We start from the raw sequence: 9,152 nt of genomic DNA, 5'->3' as shown, positions 1-9,152 counted from the left end.
TTCAAGGTCACACTTTGTTAACCTCTTTGTTTCAGCAATAACAACGCAGCAAAAAGATTTTTGAACACACATAAGACCTCCATTTAAAACTGGGATCTAACATGTTGGACGTGTCAGACAACCTGTCGTCAGGTTTATCACAAGTCGCCCTATCAGCTTTCATTATGTCAATAGATAAGGCGTAATGGAGGCTCAGCGCCGCAGGACTATGTACATACTTTGGGCTCAACCCCCTTTTTTTTTCACATGCAGGTGCACTTTAAAAATTTCTCTCATTGGTCAAGGTTCAAAAGGTAAGGCCCTGCAGCCCCCTCCCTCTTCTCATTGAAATCTGATACCAGTGACATCACATGGTGGGCTTGGCTTCTCCCAGGCAGTCCCTGAGCACCCATTCAGTACGAGACCAAGCTCTGCCTCTGAAGGATCTCTCCCCAAGCCACATTGCTCGATAGCCACAGCTGGAAACGTAATGCTGGGAAGCAAAAAGACAGTTCCTGTGCTTTACTGAAATGGTGTGGACGGAATAACTGAGCAGCAACTGGAGACTACTTTCCTTCACATACTTTTTCATAAGACATCTTTCAGGGATAATCTTTTGTGGATACTGCTGGATTTTCTTTTCTAGGATTTGGATACTCTCTCTCTCTCTCTGTCTTTCTCTCTCTCTGGAATAAGTGCCTAACAATAGAAAGGAATAGAAGGGATTTATTTATAAGTGGACTTAATTGACATGCATTGGTAAGTGTGAATTTTGAAATATTACAATAGAATCAATGAGAAAGTTGTTTTTGCTTGATAAACACGAGGCGCAGGTGGATGTATTTATTATTTTTTTTAACTGACTAAGCCGTGATACACTCTGAACTTCATCCGTCTGCTATCTCCCCGTGCCAGTGTGTTTGTGTTATTTCTCATCTCAGGATATACTCTTTACAGCTCGCCTGTTACAATAAAAGTAACAAAGTAAGTTGATGTGTTACACTTCAGTGGTCAGGTATTTTCTTACTATTCTTTTGTCCCCTTCTCTTTTGTCCTTGCCCACTCTTGCTTGTTAAGCCAAAACAATAGTTTAACCTCGTCTTGGCTTAGCTCTATTGGCTGGCTCTCTGGCAAATTGCCCTGTCTGGTGCGAGCCCTCCCCTACGTATTCAGAGGACGTTGAATAGAAGGGCCATAGAACGTCCCTTAGCTACCGCTGCTAAGGTGAGGCACCCTGCCGTTCTACTGCATTGGGCCTACACTGAGGCCAAACAACCTGTTTTTCCAGTTGTCTTTATCTCCCCGGGCAATCTGGAGGGTAAAGTTTCAGCGACAAGAATTCCAGTTAGAAGGAGACACAGGAAAGCTTTGAAATCTTAGATAATTGCAGAGGGAGAACTTTTAGAAGTCACAAATGATGATTATCAGAAAAAATGTGTCGGCATTGGTTTCAGCAGAGTTTAACCCGTAAGACGTCTTTCTTAGTTCAAAGCGAGATGCCACTCAAGACACCTGAAAACTTTTTTGTGCCTCTCACCTCAGCAAAGATTAACCAGCTCTAAATGTTCCCTCCAGTTTTTATGGTGTCTTGAATCTCTTGTGTCTTTTTTTTTTTTTTTTTTATCACAGCATAAAACATTTATGTGCTCTGAGGAACTTGTGGACTGAGTTCATCTCACTCTTGCACACAATAAATGGGGCAGTTATTTCACAATGCATGTGTTGCTCAATACAAGGAGCTGGGTTCAGTCAGGAATTTTTTGCTCTTTCCCATCAAAACTGTCTTAAATTACCAAAGAATATACTGCTGGTAACATGTCTATCTTGTTTTGTTTGGCAGTTGAAATAACTTGACTTACCACAAGGATCCGTCTTGCTGCAGTGGGAGCTGAACTTTTCTTTGTGTTTTGTATTATTCATGGTTCTTCCTTTAGAGTTAATGATTCAGAAGTACAAATCTCTCTCTGTGCAGCTCACCACTGTTAGTATTGACTTGGAACGGTTACCCAGACTTGATTAAAAAAATGACCTTGAGGCGAAACGCAGTAAGGACTCAACTGTTAAAACGTCTACTCAGCTGCTCGGCTGCATAAACAAACAAGACGAGAAACTGTCAACCAGGGTCATTTGTTCAAACAAACGCAATTTCTTCCCCACACTGGGTGACCTGCAGGTCGTCCTCCTTCACCTCCACCATGCAGGCCGCTGACCCTTCATTCCACTTTTACAGCTACGCCTCAGTCACTCCGTCACCGGCAGTGCTCCAGACAAACATAAAGGGATGTCTGGAATATGACCTGAGGAAATAACTACAGCCATTTCTGTACCACTGCCCCTTATTAGATTCCCTCACCGAACATACAAATATCCTTCATTTAAATGATGCCCTGGCTGGAGCCTTTCCTTTGGAATAAATTACCCTGTGTGGACCAGTCAATCACTCAATCTCTCTCCCCATCGGATTCCTCAAAAGTAATTATGGGTTGAGCATATGGATTTTTCCATAGAACTTGATTTCTCATCATCTGTGAATTGGGTGATGTCTAATGGCCTGTTAACGCATGATGGATCTGCTTAATCACGCTCATCCCAGTTGGGACATGAAAGAGGTTGCTTACAATCACAGATCAATGTCTCTGAAGGCGAACGTGTCAGTGGAGCCAGACATTTGTCTATGACACATACTGTAAATAGACAGAAAATATGCCGGCTCTGTGTTATGGGTTATTAAAGTTCAAAGCTTTGTTGCTGAGGTAGCATAGACTTCATGGTGATATGGTTTCACAGTTTGAAATTCCAGCAGAGAGGGGATTTTTTTTTTTTTTTTTTAATCTTTGTCAAGATGTGTTGCCAAATCGCGACAAGGCACGAGCAGTAGGTTCATAATGGACAAGCCTAAATGTCAATTGTTCTGTGAGAAACGAGCTGTTTATGCAGCAAGACGTGAGCACGCCGGCTCCATCCTGTGTGACGTGCAGTATCAGTCAGCGGCCACGGCCTGTGTGACGTGTCAGCTGTGCTGATAGTCACTTTCTGCTCTCAGTCGTGACACTTCTTTCTTGAAGACAGTCACTCATTCTTTGTGACAGATGCTGAGACAGTTTTGAGTGGAAAAAGGGTTTTTTTTTTTAAACCACTAAAGTCACCAGTGTTGTGACTAGAACACTTTTCCTCAGCTGCCTCAAGCAGAGGGTTCATTTGGTTGAACTTTGTCTGTGCCTGAGTTTTTCTGACATCCTCACAGGCTCGCTAAACACGTGCTAAGCTTTTGGCATATACAAGGTGAGATCACATCTACATAAGGAGGCAGATTTATTTTTAGGAAGGTGATGTTATTTTTGTATCAATTAAGGATGAATGGAAATTGCCTTATGAGAATCAACTCCTGCTTTAGCTCACCATCTCCATAAATTGAGGAGAAAATAAGGAATATAGAAGCCTGCTTGGCCTGGGATCAAACTCATTTCATTTCTTCACCTCAGCTGTTTCTTCTCTTTTTTATTTTATTTCTCACATGGCATAGCCATGCCGCATTTTAAATACATCTATGTACATTTTCTGCCCAGTTATAGCCTGCCATCAGAGGTCTGTTTTGTGCTCATATCCCTGCACCTTCCATTTAAACCTTAGCTCTCTGCATTACAACTGTGGGTTTCTCAATGGGGGCACAAATCCGCTTTGTCAGAGAGGACATTTCCCTCCTTGCACAAAACTCATTTCAATTCCACATCATCCCATTATGCCTCCACATTGATTGAAAAAGCCTCCATTTTCAGGGGCGGCAGCATTTTTATGTACTCTGTATGTATGACAAGGCCAAAGCTTATACTTCTGTATGTGAAATGTGCAGCGATGCAAGACATACAGCCATGACTAATCGAAATTCTTCTACGTTTCCAACAATTTTTCCCAAAATAGAAGTGTACGGGTCACTGTTCTCGCTCTCCTGCATTATACAGATTTTTATTATGCTGTATGCTACAGTATGATAGCAGAATAATAGTATTTGCTTTAAATAGCCTTCTCTGCAGAAAAATATGATCAGATTTGTTGCCGGCGGGCTCCCATTAAAAGGAAATTAAAGGTCACAGCTTTACCTTAAAAAGGGACAACTGATGCTAAACGGTAATGAAGCAAATTAAAATGAATGAAGGGAATTATGTAGTGTCTCACCAGCAGCCTTTTTCGCTCAACCTTGCATTTCTTCAACTTAAAATTCTGCTTGATTACTTCAGCTTTCCTGCCTCTTCCATCAAAGTTACCCTATGATGTTTCTATTTAATTTTTTTCTAGTAAGTCACTGCTGAGATCTCTCATGGCAGCGAGTTGGAAGGTATCCTAAAATGGAGTGCTAACAGCCTTTGCACTCACACACACACATTTGTATGCTAGTGCGTATGAGTGAGACACGTGTTTTGTGCGTTTCACTGGGACGCATATTCAACATTGGCACAACATTTGGCTTTTGTCCACCTTTATGGTCCATCCCCTCTGACAGGCGGAGCCTCCTCCTGCTGCAGAACTCAGGGGTCCCCTGCTTGTTTTGGGAAGATGGATAGAGATTTGTTTGCTTTCATTATAATGCCTGACTTATTTATAGCCTGTCTGTGTAATGCCTCTTGGCCCGTTGTGGCCCTGTAAGGATGCTGGGGGCTGAGGCGTTGATGAAACATTCCTGTGTCCAGGGGGTATTCTCTGAGGAGAGCACTGCTTGTTTAAGGGAGGGCAGTGGGGTGACAATGTAAGAACCATGGGCAAGGCCACTGAAATCTAATTCCACCAGCCCTGCCTAGCTACAGCATTCCTGTTTGGGAGCTTTTTTGCACTGTGGGGGTGTTGTAATGGCACTACGTAGCCCGACAACATGGGAGAAACTATACAGTGTGATCTGATCTGCTAAATATAGTTGCCACAAAAATAGGAGGAGGAGGAACTTGATCAGAAAAAATGGCATAACTTCTGTACTTTGTTTATGCACAATTTGGAGTTCAGAGTTCTGCAGCACCAGTTCCAAACCTTTATCTGGATCTCCCCCGTCAGACTCAGAGATTACTGCTTCACAACCCCGGAGCAGGGATGCTGTCTGCCTGGTAATTTGATGGCTAATCCCTTGCCTCTTCCCTACAAATCTCTGCCCTGATAAAGGGGTTGCTTCTACATTAGTAAACATGGGAGACTTGGCTGCTTTTGCTGACAGTCAGACAAGAGGACTGTTTGAGGAAGAGAAAGAGTGCAATAACCAGTTGCCCTTTATAGTTAAAAGTAAAGTCCCTTTATAGCTCATGTTGTAAACTCAGCAAGCTTGCTCGTAAGGCAATCTAATTTTACATATAAAGTAAATGATAGATTCCTTTCACAGTTTGTCAAAGCATGAAAAACCTCCCTTTGGCTTGGTATCTCATGTGGACAGTGGTTCTGATGGTTTGATAGTAAACTGTGAATGTTTTCCTTTTTCAGAGACTCTCCATAAAGGCCATTGTTCATGCACATCCATTAGCTTTTTGACCTGAATATGTTATCCTCGTGATCGCTACGCTACCGCCGCGGCTCGGCATGGGTCCTCACTTTAAAGCAATCCATTTCCTTAGATCTAACGTCACACCCGTATGGAACGACTTCATGACCAAGAATGCAGGCTGTAGTCCTCGTAAGAGTTGTGTTCGGGGATGTGTTCACATAATGTTTGGCATGAAAGTGCTGCCAAGACACAGAGGATGTTCTTCATCCCAGTACTTCATCAAAAAAAAAAAAAAAAAAAGAGGAGGGGGGCTGCATGGGCTTTGTTTCTATGACAACCCATCACCACTACCGCCGTGTGATAGATAGAGCAATACCATTTTACTTTGTATTGCCATCTTTTTGAAAGCTCGCTGGTAAACGCACAACATTCAGTGTCTGCCTAATTTGCCTCAGCAAATGGGCTTCTCTGACCTAATTGTGACAGTTTCATGGCTCGGGGTAGACAAGACACGGACAGAGCAAGCTTCTCCTCCACTTTTTTTGGTAACTATGGTGATAACATCTCAATGGTTGCCTGAAACAGAGCAGCGGGTGCGATGCTGGTGCTTTTCCAAAAAGTTCACACATTTTCAACCGCTTAGGAGGAAAAGAAGGTGCTCTGCAGCACCCGCTCTCTCGGCAGCTGCATCTGGAGGAACTGAAGAAAAAAAAAAAAAAAAGACACTAACGCTCAATAAAAGCGACTATATGGACACACACCCTTAGGAAAACGTTAGCTTATGCATGATTTCTATTTCCTCAATGGCTGTTCACCTCCTGTGATGGTGTGTCAACAGAGCACTAAGCCCAGGAATTAAAACTGACGCCTTGAGCGCAAACATGCTCAAGCAAGTTAAGCAGCACATGGCAAGATAGCATTTAGCCAGTCTGTGGTATAACTTCAGCCTGATGACTGCAACATCGGCTGTGATGGCTTCTCATTTGTTGACCTGACAGAGGCACTTTAGGCTTCAGGGTGGATCTGATGGTGTGAGTGACGGGTCCTGTCCCTGCATGTCTTTCTGTATGTGTGGCGGCCTGGTGTTCAAGCCAATCTTTGTCAGAGAGCGAGTTGATCTGTCAGGGAGAATTTGGTCAGCTCTCTGTTTTCATCATTCACAAACCAGTCAAACATCACAACAATCCAAATGAACTGCAGTCAGGGTGCCGTGTTTTGTTTGTTTGTTTTGACGTTGTATTCATGTGTGTTAACACTAGCGTGAGACTTCAGCCTGTTGAGTCAAAGAATTCATTTTTTATAATCCCAGCTTCTTTATTTTTTTAACCATTTGACTCAAATGCTTGAGGTGATCAGAAGCTCACAGATTTTTTCCAGAAATGCTTTTTTCCACTAATTTACTGTTTGAAGGTTAAATCTCTGGCTTCTCACTTACAATTTCTGCTGTTCTGCTGCTCTTCTTGCACAGAACACTTGATCAAAATACAAGTTTGCCTGATTGGATGTATTTGCACTGGCAGAGAATCACAAGAGAACCTCTTGTCTGGATTTTTTATGAAGTGGGTTTTCATCTAACCATTTGATTAGGCGGTAAAATCTTAAAACTCCCAACCTGCCCAGTATATCGCCAACTTGATGTACCCAACAGATCTTTGTGTGTGCGTGTGTGTGTGCGTACGTCTTGTTAGCCAAGCTTCAGAATAGTGACTACGCTGGTGGTAATTGATAGTCTGGAAGCTCTCTCAGCTGCAGGTAAATCCTATCTGCAGCTGCACTGTGAAGGAGAGGGGTGGGGTTGGGGTGAGGGTATAAATAAGTCTTCCAAGGACTAAGAATTTCAGAATAAATAGAAGAAAGGGAAGGGTGGGGGGAGAGGCAAGAAGAGAAGATACTGTAGCTGAAAGACGGATTGATAATAGGCGAAATATTTAATATGGCAGAGGTCCCTTGCGGACAGTTAGCATTTCTCCAAGATAGCCCTGGCTTAAATGTGCATTTAGGCGGTATTTTTCACAAGAACATTGCACACTGTGTCATCTTTTGTTGTGTATCTGTTGGTGCCTGGTGCACAAAACTCAGTTCGGAGGCTTAGATTGGGCTTTTGACTCCTTTCAAACACTCCCATTAGATTGACAGAGTGAAATTCAGTCCACGATTTTCCAGGGACATGTAATGTTGAGGGAAAGTAAGAGAGAGCGATGGGGGAGAGCGATGGGGGAGAGCGAGGAAGGAGAGCACGATGCAGCGAGACCAGCCCGCTGAGAGATTCATTGGTAGTAATGAGGGCGTTAGTGGAGTGCAGGGAATCATGTTGTGGCTCCGGCCTGTCAGTATAATGGACCTTGCTAGTCAGCTGGCAATCGATTGTTCTGCTCACAACCTCACATGCCTGTTGTTCCTCACTCTTGCTGTCTGTCAGCCTGCCACCCAGAGATGGAGGGCGAAGCAGAATCCTCCCCCAGACGACAGATACAGTGTCCAGATACTTTCTCATTACCTGAAAGGTGGCCTGAGGCGAGCTGATGTGGGGAGGAACGCAGGTCTGACTCCACATTTTCAGCTGGTGCAACATGAAGAAAGCCTCAGGAGTGGCATCCAAGTAGTTCCAGTTTATTTTTTGCTAGTGGCTAGAAACAGTAATTCACTTAGGTTAACAAACAGAGGTATAAATATTTGTCATTTTACTTTGTAAAGTGGTTACAAAGATTATTTAAAGACCAAATTTGATGTTGAGCACACAAGCACCAGAGAATTTTGAGGCATCTGTTTGTGTTACCAACAAGAATAAAATTTGCTACTCATAACATGGAGGACAAAATGTTGGATTAGGCACTTGGAAAGAACAGATAAACCAGGTTTATTGCCATTTTAGCGTCGCCATCTTGGTGGTTTATTGGCCCATTGTACAGTCTTAGTTTTTAGGAGAATTATACTTGTCTGAGGAACACGGTCTAAGCTAGAAGTCCCTGCTTCTCTTGCCCTTTATCCACCAGTCCTTGCCTATTCTGCACTCATCTCTTTTACATTTTAAATCCTCGGGCCTCCGGAGAGAGATGGGGATATATGGTTCCATCTGCTCCAACAGACTGGCTCATGGCTCACCCAAAGCAAAAGAGACGGAGAGGGAGACATGGCCGAAGAGAGAGAGAGAAAGAAAGAGAGGGGGGGAGAGGAGGAGGAAACAGGGGGAAGGAGACAAACACAGACTGACAGAAAGACAGAAAGGCTTATTAGAATCAGCCTTTTTTCACTAGTGAGACAGGGACTGAGAGGAGAACTGCCTGGAAGAGAGGGCAGGAAAAGAGGAAAAGAGTTGGATTAGGACCTCGGGGATCCTCTTTTTCCACATTTGCAATGGCAACTAACCCATGTTAAATCTGTTAGGACTTTTCAGTTCGACTGCTATTGGCTTGTCTTGCTGTTAGACAGCGAATTTTTTTTTGTCTTGTTAATCCCAACAAACAATTCCCATCAAGGGCTCCTTCTTTCTTAATAGCTTCTCCTGCTTTGTAGCAGACACTTTTGGATACAATGACTGTTTCCCATCACAAATGCTTGATTATATAGGAGGCGTTTTTTCCCAGCCCTTCCTCAGTTAGTCTAATCCTTCCCTGTGTCAACACTGGGTTTGTTCCTGTGTACCTTGGACTGCAGGGGACTGTTTTCCCCTCTGTCTTTTGTGTGCGATGTTGTAAGGTGAAATAATAAAAGAATT

General features: G+C 43.3%; 1 protein-coding gene across 1 annotated transcript in view; it reads left to right on the top strand.

Moving 5' to 3' along the window:
• The first annotated feature begins 384 nt into the window (after positions 1-384).
• ptprfb (protein tyrosine phosphatase receptor type Fb) overlaps positions 385-9,152 on the top strand; it is a 115,245-nt gene continuing 106,477 nt past the window's right edge. Inside the window, exon 1 of the mRNA XM_029524385.1 lies at positions 385-738. The gene's annotated coding sequence lies outside the window, so the exon portion shown is untranslated. The remainder of the gene's footprint in view (positions 739-9,152) is intronic.

This window comes from Echeneis naucrates, chromosome 17, assembly GCF_900963305.1.
Source record: "Echeneis naucrates chromosome 17, fEcheNa1.1, whole genome shotgun sequence".
Lineage (NCBI taxonomy): Eukaryota > Metazoa > Chordata > Actinopteri > Carangiformes > Echeneidae > Echeneis > Echeneis naucrates.
The sequence above is the reverse complement of the archived record's forward strand: the minus strand, read 5'-3'. Positions and strand labels throughout refer to the sequence as shown.